Source organism: Hemiscyllium ocellatum, chromosome 39, assembly GCF_020745735.1.
Source record: "Hemiscyllium ocellatum isolate sHemOce1 chromosome 39, sHemOce1.pat.X.cur, whole genome shotgun sequence".
Lineage (NCBI taxonomy): Eukaryota > Metazoa > Chordata > Chondrichthyes > Orectolobiformes > Hemiscylliidae > Hemiscyllium > Hemiscyllium ocellatum.
This window is the reverse complement of record NC_083439.1, coordinates 13,007,247-13,023,582: the sequence shown is the minus strand read 5'-3', so window position 1 is coordinate 13,023,582 and position 16,336 is coordinate 13,007,247. Positions and strand designations below refer to the sequence as shown.

Below are 16,336 nucleotides of genomic sequence, written 5' to 3'. Positions count from 1 at the left end.
GGGGTGCAGAGGAGGTTTACCAGGATGTTACCTTGACTGGAGAGTTTCACTTATGAAGAGAAACTCGACAAACTTGGGTGTTCTCCTTAGAGCAGAAAGGATTCAGTGGGGACATGGTTGAGATGTTTAAAATTATGAGAGGCATAGATTGAGTGGACAGAATGAGAGTTTTCCTCTTCATTGAGAGATCAGCAAGCAGAAGCATAGATTTAAGGGAAGGGGCAGAAAGTTTAGAGGAGACCTGAGGAAAATGTTTTTCACCCAGAGGGTGTTGGGAATCTGAAGCTCATTCCCTGTAAGGATGGCAGAGGCAGAAAGCCCTCATAACATTTAAGAAAACATACAAGAGTATGGGCCAAGTGCTGAAAATAAGATGGAATAGTTAGGTGATTGTTTTTGACTAGCATGAATGGGAATAGATCAAAGAGCCTTTTTTTTGTGCTATCGATCTCTATGACTCAAAAACTCCAGAAAGTTACAATTACCAGGAAAGTAGTACTAAGTAATTTGATGAAACATCCCCTGGTACTGATAGATTCTATCCTAGGATCTTAAAAGAAATAGCCAGTGAGATATTTGATGTGTTGGTTTTAATTTACCAAAACTCAATAGTTTTGGGGCAAAATCTCTTAGATGGGAAAATATCTAATATCCTTAATCAAAAAGACAGGGAGGTGGAAAAAGGAAACTACAGGTCAGTTAGCTTAATATCTGGCAGGGAGAAATGTGAGAAACTATTAGTAAAGACATTACAACAGAGCACTTGGATAAGTTTAAGGTAATCAGACAACACCAGCATGGTTTTGTCAAAAGGTAATCATGTTTAACTAATTTATTGGAGTTCTTTAAAAAGTAACGTGTGCTATGGATAAAGAAGAAAAAGTGGATGTATTGTACTTAGATTTACAGAAAACATTTGATAAGGTGTCCCATCGAAGATTATTGTAGAAAATAAAAGCCCATGGTGTTGGTGGTAACATATTGTCATGGATAGAAGATTGACTGACTGACAGTAGCAATAAATACATTGGCACTACCCCCCAACTTTTCCTCCGCTACATCGATGACTGTATCGGTGCTGCCTCGTGCTCTCACGAGGAGGTTGAACAGTTCATCCACTTTACCAACACCTTCCACCCTGACCTCAAATTCACCTGGACCGTCTCAGACTCCTCCCTCCCTTTCCTAGACCTTTCCATTTCTATCTCGGGCGACCGAATCAACACGGACATTTACTATAAACCGACTGACTCCCACAGCTACCTAGACTACACCTCCTCCCACCCTGCCCCCTGTAAAAACGGCATCCCATATTCCCAATTCTTTGCTCTCCGCCGCATCTGCTCCCAGGAGGACCAGTTCCAATACCGTACAGCCCAGATGGACTCCTTTTTCAAGGACCGGAGTTTACCCCCAGACGTGATCGACGATGCCCTCCACCGCATCTCCTCCACTTCCCGCCCCTCTGCACTTGAGCCCCACCCTTCCAACAGCCACCAGGACAGAACCCCACTGGTTCTCACCTACCACCCCACCAACCTTCTTATATAGCGTATCATCCGCCATCATTTCCGCCACCTCCAAACGGACCCCACCACCAGGGATATATTTCCCTCCCCTCCCCTATCAGCGTTCCGAAAAGACCACTCCCTTCGTGACTCCCTTGTCAGGTCCACACCCCCCACCAACCCAACCTCCACTCCCGGCACCTTCCCCTGCAACCGCAAGAAATGCAAAACTTGCGCCCACACCTCCTCCCTTACTTCTCTCCAAGGCCCCAAGGGATCTTTCCACATCCGCCACAAATTCACCTGCACCTCCACACACATCATCTATTGCATTTGCTGCACCCGATGTGGCCTCCTCTATATTGGGGAGACGGGCCGCCTACTTGTGGAACGTTTCAGAGAACACCTCTGGGACACCCGGACCAACCAACCCAACCACCCCGTGGCTCAACACCTCAACTCCCCCTCCCACTCCACCAGGGACATACAGGTCCTTGGACTCCTCCATCGCCAGCTCATAACAACACAACGGTTGGAGGAAGAGCGCCTCATCTTCCGCCTAGGAACCCTCCAACCACAAGGGATGAACTCAGATTTCTCCAGTTTCCTCATTTCCCCTCCCCCCACCTTGTCTCAGTCAAATCCCTCAAACTCAGCACCGCCTTCCTAACTTGCAATCTTCTTCCTGACCTCTCCGCACCCAACCCACTCCAGCCTATCACCCTCACCTTGACCTCCTTCCACCTATCGCATCTCCAACGCCCCTCCTCCAAATCCCTCCTCCCTACCTTTTATCTTAGCCTGCTGGACACACTTTCCTCATTCCTGAAGAAGGGCTTATGCCAGAAACGTCGAATCTCCTGTTCGTTGGATGCTGCCTGACCTGCTGCGCTTTTCCAGCAACACATTTTCAGCTCTGTAGCAATAAATGTGTCTTTCTCAGCATGGCAAGATGTTACAAGTGGTGTGCCCCAGGGACATGTGTTAGGGCCCCAACACTTTACAATTTATGTCAGTGATTTGAATGCAGGGACCAAAGGTATGGTAGCTAAATTAGCTGATGACACAAAGCCAGGCAGGAAAGTGAGCTGTGAAGAGGACATAAGGAGCCTACAAAAGAATATATTTAGGTTATGTTAATAGGCAAAGATCTGGCAAATGGAGTTAAATGTGGGAATGGGTAAAATTGTCCATTTTGGCAGAAAGAATAGAAAGGATGCAGAAAGATCTAGGTTTACTTGCGCATGAATTGCAGAGGTTTAGTATGCAGATCCAGCAAGTAATCAGGAAATACTAATAGAATATTATGTTTTATTGAGAGGAGAATTGATTATAAAAGTCAGAAGGTTAGGTTTTAGTTAGACAGGGGGCATTGGTAAGACTGTGTACAGTACTGGTCACTGTGCTTACACAGAGATGTTAATACATTTGAAGTAACCCAGAGCAGATTCAATAGACTAATAGCTGGATTGAGTTGTTTGACTTATGAGAAAAGGCGAGACAGGCCAGGCCTATATTCCCTGGAATTTAGAAGAGTCAGAAGTGATGTAATTGAAACCTAAAACATCCTTAGGGGACTTGACTGGGCAGATGTTGAATTAAAAATGAGTGGTTGCCCATTTAAAGCAGAGATGAAAAAAGTATTTTCTCTCAAAGGATTTTGATTCTTTCTCTCCTCAAAAGACAGTGGATGCAGCATCTTTAAATATTGTTATGGCAGAGACATATAGACAAAGATTATCAGTGGTATGCCAAAATGAGGTTAAAATCAGATCAACCCTGATCATCGAGCTCAAAGGGCTGAGTGGTCTATTCCAGTTCCTTGCCTGTATGCTTGTATAAATTATAATTAGCAGCATTACTATTTCAGCCTGGTTTAGCTAGCACTGCCACTATCCATTTAAATACCAACAGAAAAAGGTTATTAGTATGTGACTCCAGTACAACAAAAGCAGAAGCAGAATCCTCACGTTTTCAAAATGTCTATGATAATGCATGAATTGAATTTGCCAGGATCTCCAGCAAATGTGGCATTAAAGATTCAAATTTAGAAGAATGAAGGTACATATGTGATTTAGATTAAATTATTTCATGTAACAAGATTGAATATATGGAATTTTCCCATGGAGACAATGGAATTAAGTTGTTTATACAATGTTGACACATAATTAGATAACTGAGCTATTCTATGACTGATAGGTCATTTATCTTTGAAACTGGTTGGATGAACTGCAAAGTATTTTCTGGTCTATAACCCCTGAACATAATTTTGAAATCGAGAAATCTAAGGTCCAAGGTCTGCGGTGCTACAACAATTGAACCAAAACACTGATATTTGTAAGGATAAGGAGTGACTTAAAGTTTACAAAACTCAACAGTTTTAAGGAGGTGTGGATTCCAGATTTTATGGGTTAGATGGTTGTAGGCATCGCTTTCAATGTTAGGATGAAGACAATGCATCGGGGCCGTGCAAAGTTGAAATAACTAGGACAGAAGCAAACTAAATTTGTAATAATGTTTGGAGAAGAATATGGAAGTTCTGGATTTTATAACAAGAAAGTTAAATTTGTAAGTTTCAAAACTCAGAATCATGAAGTAATTGCTTAACTAACCTAAATATCCTTTGCTAAGCATTATTCTGTCTATTATATCACGAATGTTGTCAGTGACTGTGTTGTAAATGAATTGACAATTAATCAAACATAGCTTGACCGTATGGGCTGATCCATTAAACATTAACAAAATAAGCTCAATGCATCACTATTGTTGCACAAAGTTCAGAAATGTTACTTTGGGCCCACGGAATCATTGTCAACTCTGCACACGTATGTATATAACTTCAAAAGAACAGACAAGTTTGTGGAGTGGACAGATAAGTAGCAGGTGACATTCAATGTGGAGAAGAGTGAGGTGATTTAATTTGTCAAGCAAGCATGGAGAGACAATATAAAAATAAATACTACTCTGGTGCTGGAGCAGAGGGACATGGGTATAAATGTGCATAAATCACTAAATGTGGCAGAACAGGATGAACAAGCAGATATCCTTTGTACTGTATATATTGTATACTTTACAGAACTTTAGAATTCTTAGGGGCATGATGGCTCAGTGGTCAGCATTGCTACCTCACAGCACTAGGGACAGGGGTTTGATTCCCATCTTGGACGACTGTGTGGACTTTGCATATTCTCCCTGTGTCTGTGTGGGTTTCCTCTGGGTGCTTCAGTTTCCTCCCACAATCCAAAGATGTGCAGGTCAGGTGAATTGCTATGCTAAATTGCCCATAATGTAGGGTAGGGGAATGGGTCTGGCTGGGTTGCTTTTTAGAGGGTCAGTGTGGATTTGTTGGCCCGAAGGGCCTGTTTCCACACTGTAGGGAATCTAATCTAATACAGACATTGAGTGCAAGAGCAATGGAGTCTGTCTTTCAAATATAAAACACTATTTTGGCTTCATTTAGAACATTGCATCCAATTCTGGCCATTGTACTTTAGGAAGGATGCTATGGAGAAAGCGCAGAAAAGGTTTGTGAGAGTGATTCCAGGGAGAAAGATTATTGATTATGATAGATTGGAGAAGCTTGGACTGTTCACTTTCGAGAAGCTGAATTGAGTGGAAGTTCTGCTTGTAGTACTAAAAATCATGAGAGCTTTGGATAGACTAAATGGGGAGTAAATGGTCCCATTCATGAAAGAATGGAGGTAAAGAAGCACAGATTTAGAGTACTTAGCACTGGAAGCAAAAGTAAAATGTGGAAAAAGTAATTTTTAAACTGTGCAGGGTTAGGGTCTAGAATAGATTGTCTGAATGTGTGGCAGAGACTGACTTAATCAAAGCATTCAAAATGCAATTAGACTATTACTTTAAAAGGAATAATAAGAATCATGAGAAATAGGAACAAGAACAGGTCATTTGGTTCCTCACGTCTGCTCCACTATGTAACAGGATCATGGCTCATCCCACACTCCTCACATCCACTTTCCTGCCCTTTTCTGATAACCTCTGATTCTTTTATCAATCAAAAATCTATCTATATCAGCCTTAAATATAACAAGGTCTCCACCCCACATCTCTCTGTATCAAGGACTGCCAAAGACTCTCAACACACTGAGAGAAGAAGAGCTTCCCCTCAGTTCTGAGACAATGCCTTTTCTGAACTATCTCCAATGAAATAATATCTTTCCTTAAATAAGGGGACCAAAACTGTCCACAGTGCTCCAGATGTGCAACTAAATATAGCAGTTGGGAGATCATGTTGCTGCATATAGAACTTGGTTAGGCCACGTTTTGAATACTGCATTCAATTCTGGTTTCCTTGCTATAGGATAGATGTTGTGAAACTTGAAAGGGTTCAGAAAAGATTTACAAGCATGTTGCTGGGGTTGGAGAGATTGAACTATAGGGAGATGCTATATAGGCTTTTCCCAGAAAGGTCAGAGCTGAGGGTTGACCCTATAGAGGTTTATAAAATCATGAAGGGCATGATAGGATGAATAGGCAATGTCTGTTTCCCAGGGTAGAGAAGATCAAAACAAGAGGACATAGGTTTAGGGTGAGAGGGGAAAGATTTAAAAGGGACCTAAGGAGCAACGTTTTCAAGTAGTGGGTGGTGTGGATATGGAATGAACTGCCAGGGCAAATAATTGAGGCAAATACAATGACAACATTTAATAGGTATCTGGATGCATATTTCAATAAGAAGGGTTTGCAGGGATATGGACCAAATGTTGGCAAATGGGACCATATTAATTTAGGATATCTGATGGACATGGACAAGTTGGACTGAAGGATCTGTTTTCATGCTGTACAACACTATGATTCTAAATCATTGTTAACGTTTTTGGTCCAGTTACCTTTCTTCAGAATAAATCTGAAAAGTTTTATATTTTTTTAAATGTTACATTCTGCAACACACATCAAAAATTAAATCAGATTCTGTACTGTGGGGCATAACAACATACAGCGAGGCAGGAAAGAATGAGAGATGATTATGCAATAAAACGAATGATGGAAGGGATATGAAATAAGTTTTACTTACATTTGCCTGAAGTTCACATATGCAATTGAAAAGCGTAAACATTATGAATATTTGGACAATGACTGCAAAGATTGCAATGCCACAACATGATCATGTGATTTGCTGCATTGTGGAGTCATTCATGAAAATTATGAATGTCAAATATACAACCACCTTGTGAGGGCACGTTCAAGGAACCACAGAACTCTAAGGGCTAAGTGTTAGCAGTTTCTTGAGGGTACTACATTAAGGGAAATTGCAACAATCTTGGAGAAGTCAACTACAAGAAGAAATAAATTGTATCATTAATCTTTGCTGTATTTGCTATATTTTATTATGTTTCCCTATATGAAGAAAGATTTCTCTTCTCAGATGATGAACGGTTGAAGGAGGTCAACTTCATGGGCACTTGGAATGTTACACCTTAAATGGGGAACAGTGAACACCTTAGAGAAATACATCTTCAGAAAGAAGCAAACTATCAATTTAGACAGAAATAAAAATAAAGGCTGTGGCTGCTGGGATCTTAACTTCAAATAATAAGTGGTTGACAATCTCAACTAGTCTGACAGCATCTGGGAGGGAAAAATATTGCTCATGTTTTGAGTAGAAAATGACTCTTCTTCCATACTGAGAATTAGAAACGTGATTGGTTTTATGTTGTTTGATAGAACCACTAATACCTCTCAGAAAAGAAAACTGCTACCTTCAATCTGAGCCTGGGCCCGTTGGTGACTCCATGACCCACAACAACACGGTTCATTCTTAACTGTCCTCTGAAATGCTTATCATGTTATTCAGTTGTGTTGATTTACTTGTCATAAAAACGGCATTTATTCAAGGGCAAACCAGGAATGGGCAATAAACATCCACAGTATGTTAATGAATGATAACAATAGTTTAAAAAGTGAATTGATAAGAAAATATCCGGTAAACGCTAAAGGTTGACACATAAAGTACAATAAAGCATGTCGCAAATAATTGAAGGAGTGAAAGCTTAGAATGGCTGAATAGTGCAAAAATTGCTAACTGTCCTTCAAAGGTTAGAGTCCTGTCAGAACACTCAGAAGTTAGAACAGAGCCTAAAGTTCACATGTGCAATTAAACAACCGTAAATGCCTTTTTGATGGAAGACAGTCAGAACTGATAACTCCGAGGTGCCAGTCTTTTTTCCAAAATTGTTGCAGTTTAATGTGACCCATAGAAAAATGCTGCCACTAAGTCAATGTGTATTAAAGTTAACTGTTGAAAACCACTTTGACCTGAATTGGAAGTTGTTGCCAACTAACAACTGATTGTTGCCACCATGACATACAGGAAATCTACGAGCCTTTTGCAACCATGTTGTCAATTAATGTGCTGAAGACACTTCAGTGAGCTTTATATTCTCATTATGTAATCACCTATATTACTCCATTGGAAGCCCAGTAAACAGGAGATGAGGCAGTGAGTTAGAATCCTGATCTTTTATTACTCAGGTTTGAATCTGTTCCAGAGAAAGGTGATGCATGTTATCCCCTTGATGTTGATCAAATGAGTCCGAAATGATTTCAAGCAGCATGGTGGCTCAGTCATGAGCACTGCTGCCTCACAGTGTAGTTCAATTCCAGCCTTGGGCAACTGTCTGTGTGAGTTTCCACATTCTCCCTATATCCTCCAGATGCTCCAATTTCCTCCCACATTCCAAAGATGTCCAGGTTAGGTGAATTGGCCATGCTAAATTGCCCATAGTGTTCAGGGATGTGTAGGTTAGGTACTTTAGTCACAGATAAATGTAGAGTAATGGGGTAGGGGAATGGGTCTGGGTACATTAGCCTTCAGAGAGTCGGTATGTGGACTTGTTGGGCCAAATGGCCTGTTTCCACACTGTAGGGATTCTATGATATCGGCGCTGCCTCGTGCTCCCACGAGGAGATTAAACAGTTTGTCCATTTTACTAACACCATCCATCCCGACCTCAAATTTACCTGGACCGTCTCAGACTCCTCCCTCCCCTTCCTAGACCTCTCCATTTCTATCTCGGGCGACCGAATCAACACGGACATTTACTGTAAGCAACCTAGACTACACCACCTCCCACCCTGCCCCCTGTAAAAACGCCATCCCATATTCCCAATTCCTTCGTTTTCACTGCAGCTGCTCCCAGGAGGACCGGTTCCAATACCGTACAGCCCAGATGGCCTCCTTCTTCAAAGACCGCAATTTCGCCCCAGATGTGGTCGACTTTGCTCTCCACCGCATCTCCTCCATTTCCCGCTCCTCTGCCCTTGAGCCCCGATCCTCCAATCGCCACCAGGACAGAACCCCACTGGTCCTCACCTACCACCCCACCAACCTCCATTTGTATCGTATCATCCGTCGCCATTTTCGCCACCTCCAAACGGAGATATATTTCCCTCCCCTCCCCTATCAGCCTTCCAAAAAGACCACTCCCTCTGTGACTCCCTCGTCAGTTCCACACCCCCCACCAACCCAACCTCCATTCCCGGCACCTTCCCCTGAAACTGCAAGAAATGCAAAACTTGCGCCCACACCTCCTCCCTTACTTCCGTCCAGGGCCCCAAGGGATCCTTCCATATCCCAGAGGTGTTCTGTGAAACGTTCTGCAAGTAGGCGGCCTGTCTCTCCAATATAGAGGAGGCCACATCAGGCGCAGCAGATGCAGTAAATGATGTGTGTGGAGATGCAGGTGAATTTGGTTAGGTCCATTATTCACGGATAAATGTAGAGTAATGGGGTAGGGGAATGGGTCTGGGTAAATTAGCTTCGGAGTGTCGGTGTGTGGACTTGTTGGGCCAAATGGTCTATTTCCACACTGTAGGAATTCTATGATATCGGTGCTGCTTCGTGCTCCCACCTCACCTACCACCCCACCAATCTCCATATACATTGTATCATCCATCGCCATTTCCGCCACCTCCAAACAGACCCCACCTCCAAACAGACCCCACCACCAAGGATATATTTCCTTCCCAAGGGATCCTTCCATATCCACCACAAATTCACCTGCACGTCCACACACATCATTTACTGCATCCGCTGCACCCGATGTGGCCTCCTCTATATTGGGGATACAGGCCGCCTACTTGCGGAATGTTTCAGAGAACACCTCTGGGACACCCGCACCAACCAACCCAACCACCCCGCGGCTCAACACTTCAACTCCCCCTCCCACTCCACCAAGGGCATGCAGGTCCTTGGACTTCTCCATTGCCAGACCATAGCAACACGACGGCTTGAGGAAGAGTGCCTCATCTTCCCTTAGGAACCCTCCATCCCTTGGGATGAACTCAGATTTCTCCAGTTTCCTCATTTCACCTCCCCCCATCTTGTCTCAGTCCCAACCCTCGAACTCAGCACCACCTTCCTAACCTGCAATCTTCTTCCTGACCTCTCTGCCCCCATCCCCACTCAGGCCTATCACCCTCACCTTATCACCCTCACCTTAACCTCCTTCCACCTATTGCATTTCCAATGCTCCTCCCCCAAGTCCCTCCTCCCTACCTTTTATCTTAGCCTGCTTGGCACACTTTCCTCATTCCTGAAGAAGGGCTCATGCCCAAAATGTCGATTCTCCTGCTCCTTGGATGCTGCCTGACCTGCTGCGTTTTTCCAGCAACACATTTTCAGCTCTGATCTCCAGCATCTGCAGTCCTCACTTTCTCCCATTCTATGATGTAAGCACAGTTGTCTGAAAGCAAAGCTTTATGACCAAGCATATACAACACAACATTCTTTACAAATGAGTACAATATTTGTAATTTTCCTCAAAGAATGCAAGTATGGTTGGCATGAGAAGTGGAGTAATGACTTGTATATTACCTAATGCTTTGTTTCACCTCATCTTGAAGTACTTGGTAATGACACTGGCTGAATAGTTAATTCTTACCTGCAACAAAAATATTTCTCAGGGGCTGACTCATAATCTATACTTAAACCTGAAAAAGACTTTACAGCATTGGGTGGTATGGTGATTCAGCAGTTAGTATTGCTGTTTCACAGGACCTGGATTCAATTCCAGCCTTGGGTGACATCTGTGTGAATTTCTGTTGGGTTCTCTCTGTGCTGGGTGCTGTTTCCTCCCACCATCCAAATGCCAGGTGGCAAAATCAGAGTTCATGTTTTGGTTCATCAGAGGGGTCACTCGACCCAAAATGTTAACTCTAAATTCTCTTCAAAGGTGCTGTCAGACCTGCTGAGTTTTTCTAGCAATTTTTATTTCTGTTTTTGTTTCTGATTTACAATATCTGCAGTTCTTTCAGGTTTTATCAAAGGATAGTTGGATTGGCTGTGCTAAATTGCTCAATAGTGTCCAGGATGATAAATACTGGTTTAAGTGAGATGCTTCTTGGCGGGTCTGTGCAGACTCAATAGGCGAAATGGCCTCTTCCTGTCCTGGAATTATTCTATAATTAGCAGTGTAGAACTAATCTGTTTTATATATAATCAGTGCCTCCCTCAGGAATTACTTTCTGACCATGTCTAATTACTGTCCCCCACATTGCCTAGATTCCCACAAGAGAGAAACAAGAGAGAATAGGGCCCCTCAAAGATCAGCAAGGCAGCTCATGTATGCAGCCGCAGGAGATGGGGGAGATACTAAATGAGTATTCCGCAACAGTGTTTACTGTGGGGAAGGTTATGGAAGATATAGAATGTGGGGAAATAGATCTTCAAAAATGTCCGTATTACAAAGCAAGAAGTGCTGGATGTCTTGAAACACATAAAGTTGGATAAGTCCCCAGGACCTAATCAGGTGTACGTTAGAACTCTGTGGAAAACTAGGGAAGTGATTACAGGGCCCCTTGCTGAGATATTTGTATCATCGTTAGTCAGAGGTGAGATGCCGGAAGACTGGAGGTTGGCTAACGTGGTGCCACTATTTCATAAAGGTGGTATGAAAAAGCCAGGGAACTATAAACCAGTGAGCCTGACCTCAGTGGTGGGCAAGTTGTTGGAAGGAATCCTGAGGGACAGGATTTGGAAAGGCAAGGACTGATTAGGGATAGTCAGCATGGATTTGTATGTGGGAAATCATGTCTCATAAAACTTGAGTTTTTTGAAGAAGTAACAAAGAGGATTGTTGAGGGCAAAGCAGTAGTAGTGATCTATACGGACTTCAGTAAGGGATTCAACAAGGTTTAAAATGGGAGTATGGTTAGATCTTATGGGACACAGAGAAAACGAGCCACGGTCTCAAAGTAGGATAAATAGACAAAGTATTTTCCCTGGGTTGTGGGAGTCCAGAACTAGAGGACATAGGTTTAGGGTGAAAGGAGAAAGATATAAAGGCACCTAAGGGGCAAACTTTTCAGACAGAGGGTGGTGTGTGCATGGAATGAGCTGCCAGAGGAAGTGATGGAAGTTGATACAATTACAGCATTTAATAGGCATGTCGATGGGTATATGAATAGGAAGGGTTTAGAAGGATATGAATCAAGTGCTGGCAAATGGGATTAGATTAGTTTTGGATATCTAGTCGGCATGGACGAGTTGGACCAAATGGTCTGTTTTCATGTTGTATATCTCTATGACTCTAAATGTAGAAGCATCACTCTTAGTCCGAGGGATATAATGACAATTGTGATGATTCTGCTCCTTTAACAAGGTTAAGTTGTCCTGGATTTTTTTTCAGGAGGTCGTAAAGACAGACTCTGAAATGTCTGGGGTTGATCTACTTGAGAATGCTTTCAAGTTCTTTTTTAAAAAAACACTTGTACAATGAAGAGGAGTGGCCAGTTCTGCCAGCTCAGCTTCTCTCTGGTTTGGTTTGGTTTGGTTTTAGCAGTCTGGCTGTTTGCTGAAAGCAGGCAGTCAGTGAGGCTGCTGATCCAAGAAACAGCTGCATGGAAGAAGGTGTTCCATGCTGAGTACCTCTGCCATTTCTCTCTCTCCTGTAAGATCCTGTATTTGATTTACCTTTTTTGCTGAGGGATGTTTGTGGGGATTGTTGCAGAAGTTTGGAACAGCATCATAAGAAGGGCTTATGCCTGAAACGTCGAATCTCCTGTTCCCTGGATGCTGCCTGACCTGCTGCGCTTTTTCAGCAACACATTTTCAGCTCTGATCTCCAGCATCTGCAGACCTCACTTTTTCCTACAGCATCATTGAGTTGGGATAATGTGCTGGATTTTCAGATAGGTTAAGTTATTAGGTATTCTGTTCTCTTTTGTTTGTGTTTCATTTAGTAATCTTGTAAATAAATTGTTTTGTTTAAAAAAAAGTGGTTTGACCAGCTGCATCTCTTCTAGAATATCCATTCGTTATCTACTTAAAACTAGCACAGTTTGTGTCTGGACTACTTTCTTTAAATGTTTTGAGGGGCATCTGGCCTGATTCATAACACTATTTATCCTTTTAGGTTTACTCATACATTTGCTGTGCTGCTATTTATTACCATAACATCCTCATTTGTTTTGCCCCCTGGATATTTCATGTAATTTGTGTCTTGTGCTGTGAAAACAAGCACTAAACATTGGTTCAGCGCCACTGCCATTTTCCCACCCCACACCCACCCATGATAATTTCTCCTGTCTTTGCTTCTTGACAAAGTCTCCAATGGCCAACTAGACAGAAAAGTCCAAACACATGAGAACTATATGAAAGTGGCAAGTCGAATCCGCAATTGGCTTAGTAGATGGAAGGAAAAAGACAATGGTTGGTGGCTGTTTTTGTAATTAAAAGGTTGTTTCCAGCGTGACTCTGCAGGATTCAGTATTAAGATGCTTGCTTTTGATTAGGATGTTGAAGCCGCCATTAGACACATGAAGAGTGGAAAAGCCAAAGGAGTAGATGGGAATCCGGTGGAGATTTTCAAATTTGAAGAAACTGAGCTTACCCGACATCTCCATTAACTCTTACTGAAAATCTGTGAGAAAGAAGAAATGCCTGCCAATCTCAGGGATGCTGCCATGTACCATAGGAACTACCAAGAAATCTCCCAAGATCATTGCCCAAAATCTTATTGGGTGCCTTCTCTCATTCTGAGGAAATCCTTCCAGAAACCATGTAGCTTCTGACCAAATCATGGAATTATGGACATGATTTTCATTGCTGGGCAACTCCAAGAGAAATGCCAGGAAAAGCACCAACCATTCTTCAAGGCCTTCATCAATCTGATCAAGGTTTTTGACTCATTTAATTGGGAATTGCTATGGAAGACCCTGTCAGAAGCTACCCAGTGAACTTCATCAATGTTCTCTGACTACTTCATGGCAAGTTATTAGCAACAGTCCTCATCATTGGTATTATTACAGAATCTTCTGAGCTCAAGACAGTGCTCAAGTAGGGATGTGTCATTGCCCCGCCCTTTTGCCCATCTTCATTACCACCACTCTTCATCTGGTCAAGAACCAACTTTCCAGTAGTGTTGACATTGTCTATGGGATGGATCACAAACTTTAAACCTCAGCTGGTTAAAATCTGAGGAGGAAACAACACCAACTTCACTTCTGGAACTTCAGTGACAACAACGTCATGTTGGCCTTCTTGGAAGTGAATCATCAATGCCTTTGCAGAAACATACCGAAGAACTGGTCTCAGCCTTAACCTCAATAGGACTCAACTTCTTTGCCAACCTGTTCCAGGTTGAGTTCATGTTGAGATCAATGGCAATATCCTCCTAAACATGGATAATTTCCTTACCTGGGAAGCTAACCTTCATCTAAGGCTGACATCAATGCAGAGATTCAACATCACATCAAATCTGTGAACTCTGTCTTTGGACATCTAAGGATGAGAGTCTACAAAGATCCTTATGTATAAGGCAGTCATCCTTCCAACTCTTCCATATGGCTCCAAAACATGGACTACACATAAGCATCACCTCAACACCTTTGAGGAGTACCCTTAATATGTTTGAGACTGATTCTTCACATCAGCTGGGAGAACAGGTTTACTAACACATGTCCTTGAAGGAGTTAATAGCACCAGCATTGAGGCAATGAAAACCTAATACCAACTCCGCTGAGCCAGTCACATGCTTAGGGTGCCTGATGTCCAACTGTTGAATCAAATCTTCACTTAGCTCAAGGAAGGAAGTTAAATGGGAGGAGGACAAAGGAAGTATTTCAAATACTCGCTGAAAGCTTCCCTCAAGACATAAACATAGATGTCAACGCATGTGAACCCTCATTCAGAATAAATCAATTTGAAGGAAACACAAAGTGAGTATGAAGGGTCACAATTTTTCAAAAATACCTCCAGAACCAGGGGTCACATTCTGAGGTTTTGGGGTGGACCATTTAGAATTGAGATGAGGAGACATTTCTTCACACAAGTGGTGGGAAGTAGTTGATGCCAAAACATTGAATGCATTCAAGGGGTGGTTAGATATTGCACTTGGGGCAAATGGGACCAAAGTGCCATAATAGAAATGCATGGCGGAGCAGGCTCGAAGGGTCGAATGGACTCTTCATGCTCTTAACTTCTATGTTTCTATACGTGTCATCAAGAGGATGTACAGAAAAGGAACTGGAGAAATGAATGTCAATAATCTCAAGGCCAAGGTCCAATTCCACCTTCCTGAAACATCTGCTAAATGTGTGATCGGAGGTGTGGCTCTAGGATCAGGCTCATCAGCCACACAAGGACACAAATCCAATATGAGTGACACGGAATTTCCTAGGTAGACAATCATACTCGTTAGCGATTGCTGATGATGACCCACAAGACCCTTTACTTTCTGCAGTTTTCCTTCATTTAAATACCATTGTTTTTCTGTTCTCCCTTCTGAAATGAACAACTTCACATTTTAAACACTGAAACACGGAAGTTGTTGGAAAAGCTCAACAAAGCTGACTGCAATTGTGAAAACAAGTCAGGTTTAACGTTTAGGGTCATGATCTGAGGAAGGGTCACCAGACCCGAAATGTTAAAACTGTTGCCAGACCTGCTGAGCTTTTCTGGCAACTTCTGTTTTTTGTTTCTGCTTGACAGCTTCTGCAGTTCTTTCGGTTTTCAGCTTCACATTTTACTCCATCTGCCAACTTTTACTTCATCTCATGTGCAAGTTAACAAAGGGAGGGCAAGAGAATGGAGCACCTGAGATCCTCATTTGGCAAACTGGCACAGGCACGATGGGCTGAGTGGCCCTCTTTTTACACTATAACAATTCTGTGAATATCAATTTAGTGACAGTTAATTGCCCAGATGTAACAGCTAAAGCTCTGGAAATAGAATAAATTTGCATTCAGCAGAAATCGCAATGAATGGGCTGCAAAAATAATTCCTGAAGAAGGGCTCATGCCCGAAACATCGACTCTCCTGCTCCTTGGATGCTGCCTGACCTGCTGCGCTTTTCCAGCAACACATTTTCAGCTCTGATCTCCAGCATCTGCAGTCCTCACTTTCTCCTGCAAAAAAATAATTGTTTATTTGCTACAACCAAAAGTACAATTGGAATAATCCCATAGTTGTGAATGTTATGTATTTAGGATCATTTAAAACAAAATAACTTTTTATGATATTTGTGCAAAGACAAAAGTACTCGAGCCAGCCAGGAGTCGAACCTAGAATCTTCTGATCCGTAGTCAGACGCGTTATCCATTGCGCCACTGGCCCACAGGAACAGGATGGCGCATTTCCTTTGAGGAAGCTACAAGAAGCAGAACGTCGTTACTTCCATCCAATAACTTTATTTGAAAAACAGGTTTATTTATGACCTGGCGATGCACGATTTTTAACTTTGTCCACGCCGGTCCAACTCCGGCTCCTCCACATCATTTTTGCATCAAGTAGAGTTAAAAGGCCAGTTAAAGGTTCGGTATTTACATCCTGTTGCGGTGATAAATGTTGGGTTTTTTTATTCACC

The 16,336-nt window shown here is 42.5% G+C and overlaps 1 non-coding gene across 1 annotated transcript; it reads right to left on the bottom strand.

Moving 5' to 3' along the window:
• Nucleotides 1-16,013: 16,013 nt before the first annotated feature.
• On the bottom strand, nt 16,014-16,086 carry trnar-acg (transfer RNA arginine (anticodon ACG)). Its single transcript has one exon. It is a non-coding gene; the product is annotated as a tRNA-Arg (tRNA).
• Nucleotides 16,087-16,336: the final 250 nt, after the last annotated feature.